The sequence below is a fragment of the Palaemon carinicauda genome, chromosome 35 (assembly GCF_036898095.1).
Source record: "Palaemon carinicauda isolate YSFRI2023 chromosome 35, ASM3689809v2, whole genome shotgun sequence".
Taxonomy (NCBI): Eukaryota; Metazoa; Arthropoda; class Malacostraca; order Decapoda; family Palaemonidae; genus Palaemon; species Palaemon carinicauda.
Genome location: NC_090759.1, coordinates 66,447,848 through 66,470,796, shown reverse-complemented (window position 1 = coordinate 66,470,796; position 22,949 = coordinate 66,447,848). Strand labels below are relative to the sequence as shown.

The 22,949-nt window shown below is 44.9% G+C and overlaps 1 protein-coding gene and 1 non-coding gene across 4 annotated transcripts in view; both read left to right on the top strand.

The window, feature by feature from the left end:
- Window positions 1–22,949, top strand: part of LOC137627825 (annexin B9-like) — a 236,275-nt gene that overhangs the window by 93,658 nt on the left and 119,668 nt on the right. The gene's annotated exons all lie outside the window — the stretch shown is intronic.
- Window positions 13,243–13,448, top strand: LOC137627994 (small nucleolar RNA U3). The gene has a single exon (XR_011041300.1). It is a non-coding gene; the product is annotated as a small nucleolar RNA U3 (small nucleolar RNA).

Below are 22,949 nucleotides of genomic sequence, written 5' to 3'. Positions count from 1 at the left end.
AGGAAGACGTGCGTTGCAGAGTGCAAGTCCGTTGGTATGTGATGCTTCGCTGGGGGCTTGTAAGTTTGGCGGCACGGAGTAAATTTTCCCACGACGTGACGTATGCGCTGGAGATCGTCGGAGGAGGTTGTAGAAGGAAAAAATTCGGCAGGGACGACCAACGGGTCGCCATACACCATTTCGGCTGCCGAGACGTCGAGGGCGTCTTTAGGAGTGGTCCTTAGTCCCAGGAGGACCCAGGGAAGCTGAGTAAACCAGTTGCAATCCTTGCAGCGGGACATCAAAGCTGCTTTGAGGGTGCGATGAAAACGTTCAACCATTCCATTGGCAGCGGGGTTGTAGGCCGTTGTCTGATGTAGGGTGATGCCCAGGAGATTCGCTAATGACGTCCATAATTGAGAGGTGAAAGCGGTTCCCCTGTCAGAAGTAATATGCTCAGGGATACCGAATCTTGTAATCCATCCAGAGAGTAAGGCAGATGTACATGAGGCGGACGTTGCAGTTTCCATGAGAATGGCTTCAGGCCAACGAGTGGAGCGGTCGATGACAGTAAACAGGAAACGATGTCCTTGTGATGTGGGAAGGGGGCCTACAACGTCGACGTGAATGTGTGCGAAACGACGCTGAAGTTGAGGAAAGATGCCCACTCCGGAATCCGTGTGTCGATGTACTTTGGAAGTTTGGCATGAAGTACAGGCGCGGACCCAATCCTTAGCATCCTTAGAAATGCCGTGCCAAAGGAAATTTGCCTTCAGCAGCTGTGCAGTAGAATGGCACGAGGGATGTGAAAGGCCGTGAATGAAATCAAACACCTGCCGTCGCATGGGAGCAGGAATCCAAGGTCGCGGTCTACCAGTACTGACGTCACAGAGGAGGGTGGGGTTGGAGTCTTCGAGGGGAAGTCTTCCCAACGGAGGGATGTGCAGGATGTCCTACATGCTTGATACTGTGGATCCTGTCGTTGGGCTTCAGCCAGGGCGTTGTAATCCAATCCCAGTTGAACGGCAGCCAACGTGTTTCTTGACAGGGCATCGGCAATGGGATTCATTTTCCCAGGGACGTATTGAAGGGTGCAATTGTATTCAGCCACGGCGGAGAGATGTCGGCGTTGCCGGGCGAACCAGTCATCAGACTATCGAGTAAAGGCGTGCACCTGAGGCATGTGGTCTGTGCGAATGACGAAGGGCATACCTTCTAAGAAATGGCGAAAATGACGGACAGCCAAGTGCACCGCCAGCAATTCTCGATCGAATTATGTATGATCGTGTGACACACGGTTGGTACAATAATCATATCACCCTTGAGATTGGCTCTGGCAGTTAACTTGATTTCAGGGTTAGCAGTTGCGAAGTCCATGGTTAATATGTCAGCCTTAGGTACTGAAGTAGAGGTCAGTGGAGTGGCAGCTGGAGCTGAAGCCTGTGCTGGGTTGTTGGCAGGTGTCTTTGCTGGGATCTGAGTGGAGGGCCAATACTCACGAACACACAACTTCCAGTTGCAGCCATTTCGGTGGCACCATTCATTAGGTGGCACATAGAGTCTGTCAGTATCTCTCCTCGCCAACGGAATGGTGTAAGGATGATGGTATAAGGTGCATCGTCTGCTGGACGGGTTATATCCAGAAAACTTTGTCTGGTCTTACACTCCTTAAAGAAGGGGATACATGCTACAGTGAGGGAGGTGCAGTCAGAGTATCTACATCTTATAAGATAGTCGGCCATTCCTTGGTCATGCTCAGGCCCAAAACCAACATGGCTGATTAGTTCATCTGTGTAGCAGCAGTATCTTTGGCATTGATCGCACCTGCAATCAGAGGTGGTGGGTTGGTACAGTGCCCTGCAGTGGCGAATCCAATCTGGATATAGTTCCCATGCGAAGTCATTTAGCTGGAGACAGGCCATGGCCATGATGACAGCGAAATCCTGGCCAATTCCAGAAAATCCTGGCCAATTCCAGAAAATCCTGCCACATGGTAGGGGAACCTGGTGTCCCCTGTGGCGGGGGGTAAGCTGGTTCTTGAGCAGGGATGGTTGGTTGGTTGTCAGCCTTAGGTACTGGAGTAGAGGTCAGTGGAGTGGCAGCTGGAGCTGAGGCCTGTGCTGGGTTGTTGGCAGGTGTCTTTGCTGGGATCTGAGTGGAGGGGCAATACTCACGAACACGCAACTTGCAGTTGCAGCCATTTTGGTGGCACTGTTCATTAGGTGGCACATAGAGTCTGTCAGTATCTCTCCTCGCTGACGGCCTGGTGTAAGGATGATGGTATAAGGTGCATCGTCTGCTGGACGGGTTATATCCAGAAAACTTTGTCTGGTCTTACACTCCTTAAAGAAGGGGATACATGCTACAGTGAGGTAGGTGCAGTCAGAGTATCTACATCTTATAAGGTAGTAGGTCATTCCTTGATCATGCTCAGGCCCAAAACCAACATGGCTGATTAGTTCATCTGTGTAGCAGCAGTATCTTTGGCATTAATCGCACCTTCAATCAGAGGTGGTGGGTTGGTACAGTGCCCTGCAGTGGCGGATCCAATCTGGATATAGTTCCCATGCGAAGTCATTTACCTGGAGACAGGCCATGGCCATGATGACAGCGAAATCCTGGCCAATTCCAGAAAATCCTGGCACATGGTAGGGGAACCTGGTGTCCCCTGTGCCGGGTAAGCAGTGTCCTCTGTGCTGGGGGGTAAGCTGGTTCTTGAGCAGCGATGGTTGGTTGGTATAGATTGCCCGGGCATTTCGCCTGGACGGTGGCTCTTAGACTAGGTCATATCCCCCAACAGGTGCAGCCCTGACCTTACGATCGGTTCTGCAAGTTCCTGGCTCACGAGAAACTTTTCTTTTTCAAACATTAGCTCTGCCCAGAGCTGTTTTACAAAACAGACAATCAGTTTGGCCAACAGCAAGTCTAAAAACAACTAGCTCACCGCCTGGACCTACAGTGGGATCAGCTCCTTGAGCATAACTGCAAGTAGGGAGGTGCGGCCGCTCACCACCAAGAAAATGACCGCCAGGAGGACCAGGAAACGAGTTCCATACTGGAACCGAAGTGAATAGTTTTAGTGGTAAGTAAAAGTAGTGACAGTATCAAGTCACAGTAAGTAGAAGAGACTGGGAGAGGAGAGAAGGAACTTTGGTAGTAGAGAAAAGGAGCAGTTTCAAGCATAGTTGCTTATCCCTGCTCAACGGAGGTTGTTACTAGAGGAGAGAGGAGGGATTAGATTATGTTGGAGGGGGTCTGAACAAGGGAACAGAATTTAACTGCAAGCTGTAGGATCAAGGGGATTAGCTTTTCAACGGGTATAGACTCGACTTGGGAGATGAGGAAGGAAACTGAAGGGTCAGGAGGAGGAATCTGTGTAGGATTGGGAACACTTACTTCCTTAATTAGATTGCCATACCTATAGCATGACTCGGGCTCTTGCACTAAGAGAATTATATTTTTATAGTGTGGCCTCCCAGAGGAGGCTGGAGTACAGCAACGTTCAATAGACAAGGGTAGGTTTTATGAGTTGTTGGAATTTCAAAATAGAGTGAATATTTACTTTACAAGAGGAGGGATATAAAGCAATGGCGTGTAAGTGAGGGAAGTGACCTGGAGGAGAGACTTTAAGTCCACGAAAAGAAAGGTTAACAGACAGAGTCTGTCAGTAGGAGAGAAATTATCATAGTAGCGAGTCCCGGTTAGTAGAAAAAGTAGGTTTAAGCAAATTAGCTTATCCCCGCTCACTGGTTGGCAACTGGAACTGTCGGAGTAACTCCATGAAGTTGGGGATCTTGGCGAGGGACAGGACTCTGGTGAGGATTTTGAAGGTTAAAGGAATGAGGTTTTCCAAGGGTAGTGACTCAACTTGTTGAGTGAGGAATTGGGTCGGGTTGGAGGGTATAGGTTGTGGGAGAGGTGCTGCGTGCAGCTGTTTGGCTGGTTCAGGAACAGTGACAGAGGCGGTTGGCGTTATCTCCCTTGGCTAAGAGGTCGCTGGTCCTTGGGCAGCTGAGTTATAGTTGCTTTTGGTTGTTTGGGCTTAGAAGATCGCTTAATAATAGCTATCCTCTTTAGTTGCTCAGCAGTGCCTGTTCCAGGCATGGTAAGGCCTGAAGCAGTTGGGGTACTTGGGCTTTGTTTCTTTTCCGTCCATGTGTGCCTTGATGCACACTTTTGTGCTGTGGCGCTGGCTGCAGACTCCGCAGATGATGGAGCCTTAGCACTCTACCTTGTGATGGCCATATCGCAGGCAGCGGTAGCGTCTTTAGGGGCTCAGGCGTGTATTCCTCGATGGGGAAAGTCCCCCAGACTCCTAGATCCAGTGAGGAAGTCATTGGTTATCAATGTTGTTGCAAGATGTAACAATGGAGATGGGCATAGTGATGGGGTATCTGGTTATTACTGCTTTCCTTTGGATCAAGGCAAGGTCGAGCAGTGTCAAAGCTGGTTCCTCTTGGAGAGATCTGACAGTTTCCTGGTCCTTTGAGAAGATTATAAGGTCTCGTTTCCGGTTTGGTCTTGCTGTGAGTTTCATACCAGGCTTTGCAGCCATGGCAGCAACTGTGGCGTAGGAGGAGCTGTCGATCTGGTGGAGCTTGAACTTTGGTAGAGTTTTCTTGGCTTCAATGTTGGGAGCTGGAATGCTGGTTGCAATGGCAAAGTCTTCTTGCAGGAGTTGGGTAAGGCAGACAGTGCAGTTACAGTCCATTGGATGGTTTCCCAGAGGGACTGCCTGGGTTTCAGCAGGATCAGTTTCCATGGCTGTGGAAGTCTCAGGCACCGAGGTTGGAGGAGTAACTGCAGCTGCATCTGTCTGCTGTGGAGTTGTAGGAGCTGGTGAGGATTGAGGTGTACTTTCAGTCCTCGGAGTCGTTATAGGTGATGACTGGGGTGTTGGAGGCACTGGAGAAGGGCGTTCAGGGCTCTTCTTTCGTTTGGGCGGGGATGTATCCCGTTCCCTGGTGGCTTTCAAGGTCCTGAAGTGCTTCAAGACCTTGTCAGAGGTGATTTTACACTTTTGGTAGCTGCATCTAATTGTATGAGTTGGAAGTGTCTTGTCAGAAACATCAATTGTTCTGAGGCCTACTGTGCTAAATAGTTTGACTCTTCTTTGTTGGTAGGCATCGCAGCTGTCACAGTCATAAGAGGGATCATTGTAACGGTCCCTATAGTGGCGTTCTCCGTCGGGATAAAGGTGCCATGCCCAGTCTCTAAGGTAGAAGACGGACATGGTGACGAAACTCGACGATCAGTACACTGAAATTTTCAGTTGCGCAGGTTAGAGAGAGAGAGAGAGAGAGAGAGAGAGAGAGATGTTGTCAGTGCGAGAGCTCAGCTAAGACTGTATTTGGAAACAGGGTTGATGATTGGTTTAGGATCAGTGGCAGGTGTTTGGGCAGAGACGGGGATAGGAGCAACTGAAGCAGGATCAATTGGACGACGAGGAGGAGGCCTGGAACGTGGAGCCCTTTGGGGCTGCAGTGTCTGCTGCGGTGCTGCTGCTGTAGAGGTAAGTGGAGCTGCCTGTGGTGTTGATAATCTTCTGAGAAACTCTGGACACTTCTTATTCCAGGCATGATGGGGTCCAGCACAGTTTAGACACTTGGCATGTGTTTTTGATCTATTTTTACGCGCATCTATGTATACTAGGGTAGCGTGACGGTGGCTGCAGACTCCACAGACTGCTGGGCTTCTGCATTCTTCCTTTTGGTGGAAGCCCTGACAATTGAAGCAGCGCAATGGGTCACTCTTATAGTCCTTTTTGGGAAAAGATCCCCACAGTCCTCCCAGGTCCTATGTTGGTGGGATAGGGCCAGTGAAAGTGACAGTGATATTTCTGGCAGGTTGCTTGTGGCTGCCCAAACGTCTCTCAGCATGGGTAACTTGACTGCAGTCAGTTATGGACAGTGGCATGATGAGTGGGTAATTGGTGAAAATCTCTTTTCTCAATTTCTTGGCAGGATCAAGATAGGTCAAAGACTTCAGTGAGTAGAAGGCTATCGCTATCCTGATCCTTTGTGGTAAAGATTTTGTCACCCTTCATGTTGGCTCTGGCAGAAATTTTTAGTTGTAAATTTGAGGCTGCAATGGCTGCTACTGCTGCATAGGTGGGTAAACCTTCCACTGCAGGCAGCTTGAATTTCTGTGGATGTCCTGGAACTATAGGGGTAGGACAAAGTTCTGGAGTCAGCTCATCAGTTGTGGTAGCTGTGGCAGGCATTTTCTGAGATTCTTGAGCAGGTTCAGCAGTTGGAGTATGGGTAGCAATGGCTTCTGTTGGTACAGGGGCAGGGTATGCAGAAGTAAGGCATGTAGCAGTGGATTCAGCAAGTAGCTGTGTAAGACACTGCGTACAGTTGCAGTCTTGCTGATGAGTTCCAGCTAGTGCAGGAGGTATGAGGTCCATGGGAGGATCTTTTGCCTTTATTTTTGGAGTGCAAGCAGGTGGGGTGGCAGGGGTGGTAGTGGCAGGTGATTCCACTGTTGTTGCACTCTTCTGTTTCTTTGCAGGTGGTGTCTTCACTTGGTTGGAACAGGGATCTGGAGTATCAGGAATGTCCATTGCTGGTTCATTCTTTTTTTTTCTCACAGGCTTTCTCTGTGGAGGGGGGGGGTGGTGAGATTGTGAGGAACTTGATTATGCTCTCCTCTGCCAGGTAAGGTCATCAAGCAGTCCGGATCATAATCAGCATCTGTGTCTGGTAACAGGGGCCATCTGGGTGGCCTGCCCAGTCTTCAGCATTCTTTGTAGAACTCCTGGGGGGTGGAAGTGAGATATTTCAATGTCATAGTTCCTTGGAGGGAGTGCCCTCTTATACAAAGGAGCCTCCCTGTTTCTCCTAGTGACCAGTTGGTACGGAGCATCGTGAAAAAGGTTGCAGTCATCATATCTTCACATCTTGTGATTGACACAGACCCAGTCAAGTGTCCAGCCAAACAAAGGTACCAGCTTGAGGGCATGGAATAAAAGAGTCTGCCTGTGGTCGAAGTATGACTGACAATCCCTGCATGGTTTCCTGTCTGGGTGACAGAAGGTTTGACAGGACTGGTGTACCTTGCTTTAGCAGAACCAGCAAATGAAGGTTCTGCTATACCCACTCATGGCATATTCTTTTCGGTGTCACAGCCGAAAGTTTCGGCCAGTTTCCAGTTCGGTGTCAGTGCCGAAAATTACCGCCAGCATGCTAGCAGGGGACCTGGGTATCCCCTGAGCCGAGTGAATGGTGACCTCTGTGTGGGGTAAGCAGATTCCTGAGCGGGAGAGTAATCCTCTCAGTCTGGGAGCTGAGCCGAGATTGATGAGCAGAGAGAGCGATCCTCTCAGTAGTATGTGTGGCACTGGTGACATGGTTTCCAATCTTTGAGGCAGAAGTACTAGCAGTGTGCATGCCGAGACTCATAACAAACCCAACAACTGAATGTTTAGTTTTAGGCGCTCATCTGAAAGTCGACAGTCAAAGGCAGAGCGGAAAATTTCAGCCAGCCAGAAGACTGGACTTCGAAGCTGTAATTCTCAGCTAGTTGAAAATTCCAGTCAGCCAGAAGACTGGACTTTGAGATGTGATTCTCAGCTAGCTGAAAATTTCAGCGAGCCAGAAGACTGGACTTCGAGCTGTAATTTCCAGCTAGCTGAAAATTTCAGCCAGGCAGAAGACTTTACTTCGAGCTGTAATTCTCTCCTAGCTCGAAATCCCAGGTAGCTAAGACGGTCCATGGGCGGCACTAACCTCGTTGAGATCTGAGCTGGTAGGTCTTTTTTGCCCGGGTGTTGGACAACCTGATATTTCCATCCCACAAATAGGGATAAGATTTTACAATTATAACTGCTCCTTACTGTCCTACTCCTGATACTTCTAACTCCTATTCCAGTATCTTCTACGCACTGGTACGTGTTGCTGTGAAACTTTTTCTACAAGTAAAACTCTTCTCTTTGATTCCATGAGCAACCTGGTTTTTGGGGTGCAGGCAGCTTGCTTTGCCACAGAAAATGTCACCCTTGCAGCCACGCTCTTTGGGCTGAGCGACTGCACCTGCCTTGCTGCTTCCTGTTCATAAGAACAAAAATTGACATCTTTGCAGTCATGCTCTTTGGGCTAAGCGACTGTACAATAGTGCACTTTTTGTGTAACTCTTGCTTAATCGGCTATGTTGACTCAAACTTCCCTTTTGGAGCTATTACGAGGGTCCCTATTTGGAGTCAAAGCTCTGGCCTATCGGGACAAGCACGCACTGCTTTGGGGCTTGTTAAAAATGATAAACAAAACTACTCACTGTTATCTGAATCATGAATATCATTATTTTGACAGAAAAAAACTTCCTCTTTCAGATTGGCGTTAGTATTCTGGCATGGGCTGTTGATTCATTTGCACCCTTGTAGATAAAAGTCTACAACAGCCATTTTAATATTCAAGAGCTATGGCTTCAAGATGGACGACTTGACCAGTTTCTTGCTTCCTTCGGAATAAAATGTTGGAGCAGCCAAAAGATACAGAATATTCTTAGCTATTGTGCAATAGATATTGATTTCTGCTTATGAATAAATTGTTAATCATGAGCTTTTGTTGTCAAGACCAAGTGAGTCCCACATTTTAAGGAAGATAATGCCAAGCAAAAAATAACTCGATAGGCTCAGTGTTTTTTTTTTTTTTTTTTTTTTTTTTTCTCATTTCTCTGCTTACTGCTTACACATCAGCCAAAAGGGTTGCTTTTTCCTTTGGACAGTGAGTGACAGAGCCATCTGGTTTAAGTAAAGGAGGAACTGTTGCATCTACACCAAAGAGTGCAGATTTAACGGTAGTCCACCACATGCTCCTTGGTTGTACCAGAAACGGTTTTGTTATAACCCTTAGGGTTGTTATAAGAGTTCTTATTATAATTGTTGTCAGTAATAAATGTAACTCAGTGCTAAAGGTCAGCGGAAACAAACACTCAAGAAAACTTAACAATATTTAATACTTAACAATTACAAAATTTAGATCAACCTTGTTGAAATGACAAATAACATAATTTAATTACAAGGAAGGACAAATACCAGTCCTTTTGAATCACACGGGATTCCCTAAAGCTAAAAAAACTAAGTCCTAACAAAGACAGGAGGAATATCGGTTATAAACTCATTCGGATCCAACAATTTTGCTGGCCAGAACAAAAAATTACCCTAATACTAATTCCAAGACAGAAGGAAGACGGAGTAAATAAAACAGGAAAACCATCATAAATCCTACCTATCAACACAAAGCTAAGTACACACAACCTTGTCTATAATAGACATACTGGAAGACATTATGTATTCACGTCTTAAATATGACAATATATAAAAGATTAAATGATACACAGGATGTATAGTTCTCCTCACTTCAGTGGATGAATCAGAGGAGAGACAAAACTAGGGTCGTCATTCACTTGTCATAACAGCTACCAGGGCAGGTCCTGAACGCCAGAGCATAGCTATAAAGGGCAAGCAATCCCAAACGAAAATCAGACACACTGTCTTACCTGGCGTCAGCCTCCCTACAGGCCACCTCACGAGCTTGCAAGCTCCCAAAACCACAGCAGCTGATTGGAGACGAAAGTGCACCAATTCCCTGGGAAGTCCTCCTCGTCAGGGAAAGGTAGAACTGGCTCGAGTCGCAAGTGACGAGCACCTGCAGACAACAGATCAATGCAAGGATCAAAGGCGTAATCCAAAGAATCGTCCAAATAAATTGCCAAACAATCGTCATCCAAAGTCCAAATCACTATGCTGCTCAAGGTATGTTATCAGGGGAGTGCTCAAGCCCGAACTGAATTCTGTCCGAGCACCAACGTCCAGACATCAAGTCGTGTTCATAAACACTCATATGGAAAAAAATACAATCGTTAAAACGATAGTTCGATAATATAAACAACTGGGGAGGAGGCGCCTAACCACACTGAGAATTGTTAAATTAAGCACTTTACACTTAAACACTTAAATTTCAAAGATAACATAAACAAATTCTCATACAAAACAAATCCCATTCTGCCACAAAATGATTCTTAAAAACTAGTAATTAAACCTAGAAAAACAAGGCTGATCTAGACTTTCTAATAGGTTTCTATTATGGTTAAATTGTATTCCTTTTCAATTGAATCATAAACTCTCTGAGCAAAAAACTCTAAGCTGAGTATAGTTATTCCAGGTCAAATATGATATGTTACCTTTCGAAAGATGATAGGCCTCTTGCTTCATCAAATAAGCATGTCTACAATCATAATTGAAAATTAGTTTGTAATTCACTTGGTAATTTAGCACACAAGAAGGGAAATGCTTATCAAGTAGTCATATCTACCAGCCAACTTGGCTGGCAGTGTTTCAGCATCATCATGCCTAATCACATTAGAGAAGTACAGTACACTTACTGTGCACTATCCAGCGCCTCAAGAACTTGAAGCAGATTATTAACGCAAACAAACGGGCATGCAAGTCAAACTTTTCGCCAATACAAGAAGACTGTACCTGGACCTCTGAGAGGCTTTACGTGCCAACACTTTGGGTGCCACTGTAACAGCTATCATGGACCCAAAATCAATGCCATCTACATCCAAAGGCACCATACACAAGACTGCATTAATGACCACAAATATGAAAGAAGCATTCACCTAAGATGTTACAACATATATTCCACAGCAAGCCTGGAACTTTTCTAAAAAGTTTGAAAAGGATTTCTACCAAGATCCCAAATACTCAGCCTTCAGTACACTCTTTCCTTCACCAGACGTCACTTAAGCCCCAGAAAATTCCACGAATAAGAAGGAACATGTCATCATACTCCTACTGCTCCAGATCCTATACTCCTTCCTCTCCTGCAGCCCCACCAGTTCCTGAAAATCAAGTGTTACATACACCACCTATCCCTACTCCTCGATGCTCCTCTTCTACTCCATCCCCAAGAAAGTTACTGAAAATAAAATAACCCCATACCTTACACCTAATTTAAATCATTCTTCAAATTTACTTCACTCATTCTACAATATCTTGGAACTCCCTTTCACCCCAAATATGCCATTAATAATATTAAATGAGTTCACCATTACAAAACGACACTCCTTGCTTCAAAATACTACAGCCCAACCAAAATGGCATAGATTATTTCTTATACTTACAGCTGCAGCATCACTACTCTCTGATATTAATTTCCATACATCTTTTGGTCAGACCAGTCTCAGCCCAGCTCTAGTGCTGACAAACTTGCCCAGCTCTCACAGAGATTTTCAGCTCAACTCCCAGCCTTACTGATTGCCTCAAATTTCCTGCACAGCCTTACTAGCTGAACATTTACCATGGACACTAATAACATCTGCTTGATAGTCTACCCTAACAGTGTTTGGCCTTGCTGTCAAAAGTGCAAAAGCTACTTTTCACATTGACAATACTTAGCCTACACATTTCTACAAGACAAAAGTTCATAATCCAGATGTACAGGAACTTTACCACAGGATCTCCTGTAACACATTGATTGCAACCTATTTCATGACAAGTCTTACGAACGCCCAATGTCCAAGAAACCCAGACCCATCCGAAAAGCAAATAAAATCAGAGAAAGAAGCCACCAGCTCATGCAAACGAAAGAAGGAAACATTAAACCACTTGCCATCAATCAAGCTCAGCTTTTTCTGAAGTGTTCGGTTATAGGCACTTAGCTGAGAGTCGACAGTCAAAGGCAAAGCAGGAAAGTTCAACCAACCAGAAGACTAGACTTCGAGCTGTAATTCTCAGCTAGCCACAACTCTGGACTTTGAGAAGTGATTATCAGCTAGCTAGAAATCCCAGGTAGCCGAGACGGTCCATGGGCGGCACTAATCTCACCGAGAGCTCGACTGGTAGATCTCTGCTCAGGAGTTAGACAGACTGATCTTTCCTCCCCCTAGAGTAGGGATAAGATTATACACTTATAACTGCTACTTTCTGCCCTACTCCTAATTCTTCTAACTCCTATTGCCAGCCTCTTCTACTTGCTTTTTTTTACCACTAAAACTCTTCTCTTCGATTCAATGAGCAACCTGGTTTTTGGGGTGCAGGCACCTTGCCTTGCCACAGAAATTGACACCATTGCAGTTACCCTCTTTGGACTGAGCGTGTGCTCCTGCCTTGTTTCTTCCTATTGATTATGACAAAAATTGATTTCTTCTTCTTCTTCATAGATTGCCCAGCCTAACTGCTGGACACGGGCTTTTGTGTTGGCAGCCCGTCAGAAATTGATATCTTTACAGTCATGCCCTTTGGGCTAAGTGACTGCGTAACTGCACGCTTTTGTGCAACTCCTGCTTAATCGGCAATGCCAAATCAAACTTCCGTTTTGGGGCTATGATGAGGGTCCCCATTTAGAGTGTAAGCTCTGGCATATTTGGAAAAGATTGCACTGCTTCAGAGTTTGTTAAAAATGATAAACGAGACAACTACTCTCTGTTATCTGAATCATGAATATCATTATTTTGACAGAAAAAAAACTTCCTCTATCAGATTGGCGTTAGTATTCTGGCATGGGCTGTTGATTCATTTGCACCCTTGTAGATAAAAGTCTACAACAGTCATTTTAATATTCAAGAGCTATGGCTTCAAGATGGACGACTTGACCAGTTTCTTGCTTCCTTCAGTATGAAATGTTGGAGCTGCCACAAGATACAGAATATTCTTAGGTATTGTGCAATAGATATTGATTTCTGCTTATGAATAAATTGTTAATCATGAGCTTTTGTTGTCAAGACCAAGTGAGTCCCACATTTTAAGGAAGACAATGCCAAGCAAGAAATAACTCGATAGGCTCAGTTTTTTTTTTTTTTTTTTTTTTGTAATTTGCGGTCTGCCAACACAAGCGCCCGTGCTTCAACATTAATTTTGAGGTAATCTAACAGGCAAGCAATGAAATTGTGTTTTAGAATGAATTACAATTTCGTAATGCGATTAGAGTTTCTTTCAGAAACAGTATTTGAATTTTCATCATATTCTTTTGTTTAGTAATGAACTTATTAGAGAAATTAGCTTTTTTTTTATTTTAGATTTATGTATTCACTTAAATAATTTTCTGGGTAGAATTATTAAGATGGAGTTTTTGTTTCATTTGTTACTCCTTGTTAAAAGTTTACATTGATAATTTTATACAAAAACCTTTCGTCAATACTACTAGATTTCTAAATCTTTTTAACATTTCACAAAGCGATAGATATTAACATAAATTTGCCTAATCATGATGAGAGTCAGCATCCTGTGTGGTGAGGTGTTGAACTTTGGAAGTTGAAGGTATGATCATACTACATAGGATCAATTCTATAGTGTGATTGACGAGTTTAAGTCCAAAACTCGGAACGAGTTCAACCACGATGACGAGGTTGAGTGTCGTCCTCTGAGCGGGAAGCGGCTCCTGAGTATTGACTTACTCCTGAGCATTGAAGACCGTTCCCTCATGGGCTCGCCCTTGAGTGGAGGAGGACGTCACAGGCTGAGTGGTTGAGCTCCAATCCACTATGGATCCTGTGGTTTTCTTTAAAATTCCCTTAATGGGATAAAAAGTTCTCTAATCAATTCCCTAATAAGGAAATTTAAGCTTTTCTTAACATAATAAGTTTTACCATGTCTGTATAAATTTGTTTCCAAGTACCAACTATAAATTTTCCAGTTAATTGGTACCCACAGCTGCTTGTCAATACAGACAATTCTCTTTTTGTCGGCAGATTTTAGCACATTAGGTTGGATAACCTCTTTAACTGGATGTTGGCTCTTGATAACATTGTATCCCATGTTTAAATTGAAGTGAAAGGATATTTCTTATATATTATATATATATATATATATGTGTGTGTGTGTATATATAGACATAGATATATATATATATATATATATATATATATATATATATATATATATATATATATATATATGTATATATATATATATATATATATATATATATATATATATATATATGTATATATATATATAATTTATATCTTTCCACCATGGATCCTGTGGTTTTCTTTAAAATTCCCTTAATAAGATAAAAAGTCCTTTAATTAATTCCGTGTAAATGAAAAGTAAGGTTAAAAAGTCCCTCATGAATAGTGATAATAATAATAATAATAATAATGGGATAAAAAGTCCTTTAATCAATTCCTTATAAATGAAAGTTAAGATTTAAAGGTCCATCATGAATGGCAGTCAAGGGACAGTAACATTGCACTGTCATGCATGACAATGCTCTAAGACTGAGCATATGTACATATGATCAGTGCTCAAGCCCCCTTTCCACCCAAGGTGGCACCAAGATGGGCCAGGCAATGGCTGCTTATAACTGCAGATAGACCTATAGGCTCTCCCAAACTTCCCATCCATAGCTGATAAGGATGGTGAGGTTGTAGTGACCAAAGGAACTAACAAGTTTGAGCTAGACTCGAACCCCAGTCTGGTGATCACCAGGCAATGACATTACCATATAGCCCACCACAAGGTTTACCAATCATTTTGTATGAATTTATTTTCCAACTTTGAATTATCTAGTTGATTGGTTTTTTCAAATTGCTGGCATAACAGCCTATCTGGAAGGTCTCTGGCTCAAGGCCATAGCTCCAAGGTCCATACAGTGTGCTTTCAGTTTAGCAGCTTCTCCGCACCAGGAACATAGCTGCTGTTGTCAAACTATTTATCATGATAACTGAACTCTTTAAGAACGGAACTAGAAATTATTTGCTGACAGCAGAACCAAGCCATAGGACTCGGAAGGGAGGCACAGATGCTCAATCCTAAGAAGGTGACTGCATGGACCAAAAAACCAGGCCCCTCTGGGAACCGAAAGAGAATTTTCAGTGGTATAGAAAGTTTTATAGCAGCAAGTTCCAGTGAGTAGAAGAGACTTGGAGAAGGGAGAAAAATTCTTAGTAGGAGAGAAAGTTGGTTGGTTCAGATTTCCTGGCATTCACAGCCGAGCACGAGCTCTTGGCACAAAGCACTAGCCCCTAAAAGTGCACAGAGTGTGGTCCTAGTACAAGCAACTTCTCCGCATCAGGAGCGTAGCAGCAGGAGTTAAAGTTTTTTTTTATTAGAGTAACTGAACTCAATTCAAGGCAATCAGACTGCATTAACAAGGCAATCCAGTACCTGGAAAGTAGGTGCAGCTGTTCAGCCCAAAGAGCATAGCTGCCTTGCCCAAACAAACCCAGATTCAACGTGAACTGAAAGAAGGAGCTTTATGATTAGGTAAAAGTTTTATAGCAGCAAGTCCCAGTAAAGTATAAGAGACTGGGATGGGAGAGTAGGATTTTGAGTAGGAGAGAACAGAAGTGGTTCGAAGCAAAAATCTTATCCCTGCTCTAGGGAAAGAACTTGAGTAGTTTTGAGCAGAAAGTTTATCCCTGCTCTAGGGGAGGTGAAACTGTTGGAGAAAAGAGGAACTGAATATTAAGGGAGGGAATCTGTAGCGAGGAACAAGTTTTGTTAAGGTGGATGACTAAAAGGATAAGATTCTCTAGGGGCAAGGACTTTAAGTGACTAGTAAGGTTGGGGATGAATGAGGAAGGAGAAGGATTCTGTGTAGGTGGGGCAAGAGGAGGAGTTTGGAAAGGTGTATGTTTTGGAACGGGATTTGGAACAGTTGACTGCTGGCGATAATTCCTTAGATGTGGATCCCTCTGTGGCTTAGGTATCTGTGACAGTACTTCTGGTGCAGTTGAAAGTAAATGTCTGCATGACCTCAATCCTCCTCAAACACTCCTGATACCCCCTGTTCCAAGCATGGTAGGAGAGGGCACAGTTGGAACATTTTGAACAGGTTTCTTTCCCTTCCTTATGTTCATCGATGCAGGTCTGTGGTGGGTGCTTCCTGCTGCCGACACCACAGACTGTGGTGCTTCTGCAGTCAGCTTTCTGATGCCTAAAGGGCCAACAGTTGGACTATTGAGGATTTTCAGGTGTAAAGTCGTGAATGGGGAAGGTTCCCTAAACACAGCGGTAATGGTAATGGTGACCTCCTTAGCGGGTACTTTGCTGGTGGTCAAGCGACGCTCTGCGTTGGTGATATTTTTGCAACCGTTGAGGAAGTTCAATAGCATCCTAACTGGATGGTTGTAGATGCAGCTTTTCTCAACTTCTTTGCTTGATCTAGGAGCATCAGGAAGACAGTTTTGTAGAATGCTGATGCTGTCTTGGTTCTTTGGGATGATTATAAGGTCACCCTTTATGTTGGATCTAGCTTTGATCTTGAGTATGGGGTTAGCAGCTGTGATGGCAGTAACTGCAATGTATGAAGGGCCCTCTTCAGTAGCAGGACGCTTGAATTTTGGAAGTTGCTTGGGTTCTGTTTCGGTGGTATGTGGTGCAGGACCGGACACTTGGGCACAGGAGATGGCAGATATACTCAAAGCTGCTTGCCCAACCTGTAAGCCAGATGTGATCAGTTTGCTCTATGCAACAAAACCAACAACAATTGTCAGTGTCTGCAACGCTTCCATTCCGAAACGACCACTCGGCCCAATCCCCTGCCATGCAGGATAAAAAACCACTCTTCTGATGCCTGAGCAGTCCCTGAAGGAACACCCCCTCCTGGACTGTAACTGGACTGACTGCCTTACACAGTTAATCAAGGAGGCATCTGCTCCCCCCCATCCGAGCCGGTTACCGAGAAAACGAAGGTTGACTCTACTCAAATTCTTATGCTGCAGTAGCTGCCTTGTCAGCCGCTAAACCCAACCTCGCCATCACAGTTCATCCAAACCGCAAGGGAGAGCTCATCATCTTTCAAAAGGATCGAGGCTGTGCCAATCTTCTGCAGATGGAATCCTCCCTGGTGTCCCTTGATCCCTCCAAGAAGCAGAAAAAATCAGTCATCGCCACCTATCCAGCCACCATGTCCCTCACATTTGTCATCTCTCTCAGCAACATTGCCTTTGTAGAACACAGCAAAGAATAAGGATGAAGCACCTAAAAACAAACTCGTCATTTACTTCTTTGGTCCAGTACCACTTTTCCTCGACCTTGTATATGGGGAACTGTCCCCATCCAGGAGTATACACTGGAGTGTCTTCGATATTATCACTGCCAACGTTATGGGCACCACCACGAAGACTGCAGAGACCCCAAAATTTGTAGTTTCTGACTCTGTCACCCAACCCGAATATGTATTAGCACACACAAGGAAGGTAAAGAAACCCTTCTAAAGTGTGCCAATTGTGCCCTCTCTCATCAAGCCTGGAACAGGTGTCCTGAGCATACGAGAATAATTGCAGCCTTAAAAGACACCTTGCAGCCAAGCCTACCTGAAACACTCACAGCCGCAGAAGCCACCCAAAATCCCGAGAGTACCACGCCAGAGGTCCCTATGCCCACCTACTGCTTCTTTTGATCCAGTGATCCCTAACCTTCAAGTGCCTACACCTTCCCCTAAACCTTCTCCTTCCCAAACTATCCAATCCCTCATTGAGCAAATAGAGTCCTTGTCCCTTCAAAACCTTATTCCCATAGTCCTTCATATTTTCTCCAAAGTCCTATCCTATTTCAAAGTTCCCAAAACCCTTGAATCACTTGGTTAAATCCTCCTCCTCCCACCAAGTGTCTCCTCCCACAGACACACACACTCAGATTGCCTAGAGCATTCCCTCTGGACGGGGCTCTTAGTTTCTCAGTCATAGCCCCCAAGGGTAAACTCAAACAGTAAGGTTAAAACAAGAGTACACACAGTGTGTTCTTGTGCAGTTGCTCAGCACAGCCAGTGTTACCGCAAGATATCAATCTTTACTCAATTTTTTTTATAAAATTGAGTATGGAATCAGTTGACTCACAATACAATGTAGTAGGGACTTGGCAAGGCAAGTGTAGTTGCTCAACCCAAAGAGCTTGACTGCAAAGATGTTAATTTCCATCAAGCAAACTGCTCAGATACAAAAACCAGGCTCCTCAGGGAACTGAAGAGAAGAGTTTCAGTAGTAGAACATTTTTTATAGCAGCAACTCCCATTGAGTATAAGTGACTGGGAGAGGAGTGAAGGATAATGAGTATTAGAGAGAAGGAGCAGACATAAGCATAAAAACTATCCCTGGTCAAGAGGGTGGGATGAAACTATGGTGGAAAGGAGGGTTTGGCAAGGAGCCTTAATGGGCTGTAGGATCTTTAAAAGAGAAGACTCTGATCACAAGATTGAGGATTGTGGGGATAAGGTCTTATAGGGGCACAGATTCTATTTGGGTCACAAGATTGAGGATTGTGGGCATAAGGTCTTACTGGGGCACAGGTTCTATTTGATGAGTGAAGGGTAAGGTCCCTGGGGCAGGAGAATAGTTTTGACTAGCTGGGGAAGGAGAAGAATATGGGAAGCTGTGGGTACTGGTAGGGTAGGGATGACTAGATCAGGAACCGTGGCTTGGAGATGACGTCTTTGACGTGGGACCCTCTACGACTTGGGCGGCTACAACGGTACTTCATGTGATATAGTCTGGGGGATGGTCTTAATTGCTGCGATCCTTTTCAGGTGCTTTGGACACCTGTTCCAGGCGTGATGGGAAAGGGCACAGTTAGGACATTTATAAAAGGCCTCATTTCCTTCCTTATGTGCATCAATCCAGGTCTCAGTTGGGTGTCTTCAATTGCAGATGCCACAGACCATGGGGCTCCTACAGTCAGCTTTATGATGTCTGAAGTGCTGCCAGTTGTAGCATCCTATTGGTTGTGGCATGAAGTCCTCAATGGGGAAGGTTCCCCATAATCTGAGGTATAGGGAAGGTGCCCTTGTGGCTCTCCACATTGGCGATGTTGTTGCTGTCAACTGATAGTTGTAGACCACAGCTTTCTACAACTTCTCGGCAGAATCCAGTAATATTCGGAGGATTCCCTCCGAAGAACGCTGCCTCTGTCTTAATCCTTAGGAGTGATTATTAGGTCACCCTTGAGATTGAGTCTGACTATGACCTTAAACATGGGATGTGTGGCTGTGATGGCAGGTACTGCTGCATAGGAAGGGGCATCTCTGGTGGAAGGTAGCTTGAACTTAGGTGGACTGCGCTGCTGGCCTTGCAGTTATTTGAGTATAGAAGAAATGGGCAGATGTTTCAGGTAGTAGCAGAGTTAGGCTCTTGGTGCAGTTGCTATCTGGCAGATGGCTCTGCCAGATCAAGTGTACTCATGTCGGTGGGAAAATCAGTTTCCATGGAAGATGCAGGAGGTTTCTGAGAAGTCAGGACTTGACTGGAGGCTGATGGGTTTGTAGATAGCATGGCTGAAGCAGTGACAGGAGTGTTCTGAGAAGTCAGGACTTGACTGGAGGCTTGTTGGTGTGCAGGTGGTAGGACTGAAACAGTGGCAGCATGGTCCTGAGGAGTCTGGGCTTGACTGGTGGCAGGGGGTCCTTGGACTTGCTCTTTTCCATAGCACCAGGGGGTCCCACAGGATCTGCATCAGGAACAGTGTTGGAGGGAGTCTGAATAAGGGAGCAGACTTTAGCTACTAGCTGGAAGTTCAAGGGGATCAGCTTTTCGAGGGGAAAGGACTCAACTTGGGAAATGAGGGCGGACGCTGAAGGGGAAGGAGGAGGAATCTGGCTAGGATTAGGAATAGGAGTGGTGACTGGGGTAGCTTTGGTGACAGGTAGCAGGGGTAGGAGTTACCGGGTTAAGATCAGTGGGTGAACGACATGGAGGTCTGGAACGTGGAGCCTTTTGGGGCTTTGGTAGCTGCTGCGGTGCTGCTACTGTAGAGGTAGGTGGGACGGTCTGTAGCGCTGCTAATATCTTCAGTAGCTCTTGATACCACCTGTTCCAGGTATGGTGAGATCAAGCACGTTGGGACACTTTGGCAGGGTCTCCAACCCTTTTTTGTATGCGTCAATGCATTTTTGAGTTGTGTGATGGCGGATGCAAACTCCACAGACCGTAGGGCTTCTGCAGTCCTCCTTGTGGTGGCCAAATCATGGGCAGTTGAAGCAGCGTAATGGATCGCTTTCAAAGTCCTTTATGGGGAAGGTTCCCATAGTCTGAGGTCCAGTGATTGTGGGATTGTCCCAACAAAGGTAACCGTGACTCCTGGTGGGCTGTTTGTGGCTCCCCAGGTGGAGTTCAGCATTGCCCACATTGTTGTAGTCCGTGATGAAGGAAAGTGGCATGTTGGTGGGGAAGTTGCAGACAATGGCCTTCCTCAATTTTCTTGGCTGGATCAAGATAGACCAGGTAGGTTTCCCTCTGAAAAAGGCTGGCGCTATCCTGGTCCTTTGGGGTGATAATCATATCACCCTTGAGATTGGCTCTGGCAGTTATTCTGATTCCTGGGTTGGCTGTAGCAATAGCATCTACTACTGCATAGGAAGGTGCACTTTCGAAGCTGGCAATTCAAATTTTGACAGCTGCTTAGGATCCGTTGTAGTAGGATGTGGCTCTACAGCAGTGGTGAGAGATGCAGTGGCCTCAGTTAGCAGCTTAGTGTGGCACCTGGAGCAGTTGCAATCTGGCAGATGTGACACTGCCAGCTCAGGTGCCTGAGTGTTGATGGAAGTTCCAAGTTTCATGGCTGATGTGTCCTCATCAGGTTCTGGAGTGGTGAGCAGTGGAGTGGCATCACTAGAAGAAGTCTGGGTTGGGATGTTGGGATGTTAGACGGTGGTGTCGATATGTCCTAGCCCCCAGGTCAATTATGTAGCTCTGCCCAAAGAGTGATTATGTCAAAGGGACTTTTTCTTTTTCTCATAGAGTGCCCCTTGTTCTGCCCATAGAGCTTTGTCTATTGCTCTGTCCCTAGAGATTTAACTATTGCTCTGCACCTAGAGCATTGATATTCTTCTTAGCTCAAAGGCCAAGTTGAGTAAGTGGCTCTCTCTTGAGTTCTCCCAAATTGGTCCCCTTCAGTTATGGGGTCCTTTGACTGGCCAGACAGTACTACATTAGATCTTTATCTCTGGTTACGGTTCACTTTCCTTATGCCTACACAGACACCGAATAGTCTGGCATATTCTTTACAGATTCTCCTCTCTCCTCATACACCTGGCAACACTGAGATTACCAAACAATTTTTCTTCACCCAATTGGTTAACTACTGCACTGTAATTGTTCAGTGATTGCTTTCCTCTTGGTAAGGGTAGAAGAGACACTTTAGCTATGGTAAGCAGCTCTTCTATGAGGACATTCCAAAATCGAACCAGTGTTCTCTAGTCTTGGATAGTGCCATAGCCTCTGTACCATGGTCTTCCACTGTCTTGGGTTAGAGTTCTCTTGCTTGAGGGTTCACTTGGGCATTCTATTCTATCTAATTTCTCTTCCTCTTGTTTTGTTAAAGTTTTTATAGTTTATATAGGAAATATTTATTTTAATGTTATTGCTATTCTTAAAATATTTTATTTTTCCTTTTTTCCTTTCCTCGCTGAGCTATTTTCCCTGTTGGGGCCCCTGGCCTTATACATCCTGCTTTTCCAACTAGGGTTGTAGCTTAGAAATTAATAATAATAGTAGAGTAAAGAGGTATAGCAGCGAGTCCCAGTAATTAGGAGAGACTGGGAGATGAGAGAAGGATGTTTAGTAGAAGAGAAACGAAGCAGATTCAAGTATAAGGACTTATCTCTGCTTGGGGGGGGGGGGGGGGACAGTGAACTTGGTTGGAGGAGGGGGAGGATTTGGCTTATGGTTTGACTGAGGACAGGGATGTTGAGGAGGGATGAGATCTGGGTGACATGGTGGATGGTGATAGGGATCAGGTCATGCAAGAACATGGTGTCAAAATGTTGGGTGAAGGATGAATGGGGGGGGGGGGGGTATTAGGAGAATGATTTGGGCGAGGTGTCGGTGCTGGAGCACTGTGGTTAGGTACAGTATCAGTGGCTGGACTGGCGGCAGTGTTAAGCAAAGGAGCAGTGACCGTTTCAGGAACAGTAGGTGGTTTTGGACGAGGTAGCCTCTGTGGCTTTGGTTACCGAGTCAGTGCTATGTTTGCGGTGGTAGGAGGGACAGTCTCCAATGCCTGTAACCTTTTGAAATACTCTGGACAGCTCTTGTTCCAGGCGTGGTGAGGCTGGACACAGTTGGGGCACTTAGGCTGGGTCTCCCTCCCTGCATTTTGCGCATGCTTACGTTGGGTGCTTGCTGCTGCAGACCCCACAGACTGGCCGGCTCCTACAGTCGGACTTGTGGTGGTCAAACCACTGGCAATTGAAGCGGCGAAGTGGTCCTTTTTCAGATCTCTTATGGGGAAGGTTCCCCACAATCCTAGGTCCAGGGACGGTGGGATGGGTTCCATGAAGTGGTGACTTCTTTAGTTGGTGCCTTGTGATTGCCCAATTTCCGTTTGGCTTGGGCAATGTTGTGGCGGGATGTTTAAAAAACAAGCCCCACACCCTGAATCACACCTACAGACAACTGTCTCAACAAAACAAACTTTCCCCTTACGTTATCTATACCAGACTCTTTAACAAAAGGTAAAAAATACTAAACATAACCTTAAAACTATATTTCCTTATATTCAAGAATAATTAACGAAAAAAACACCAGCAACCACACTTATAACTATCTTAATCAATTAATACTAAAATAAACTTCAGTCAAAATCTCAAAATAAATAACAAAAACTTAAAACTAACAAAAACACTTTTAACATATAATATAGGTGTGTGGACACCTTCGTCCACACAAGGGCTAACAGTCCTTCCAAGCCCAACGCAACAACTTCAGTTGCAAAGCCACACTATGGCAACACTGTCTCAGTCAATACAAAAATGTATTCCTTAATTTAGGTCATGAACGTTATCATCATCATCATCATCATCATACGTAAACAAATTCAAAGTCCCTTGATCAATAAGTCTTTCGTTTTAAAGAGCAGTCAAATGGAAATCCTTTAGTACAATCCAGGCCGTCAACACTATCTTCATTCAAGCAAAATTTTGTTCTCAAAAGGAATAAGTAATTCCAAGGAGGAATCACGGCCTGAAAATAAAAAAAAAACAAACACTTACAAACACTCCTAGCTAACTAAACTATCGCACTATAATCAA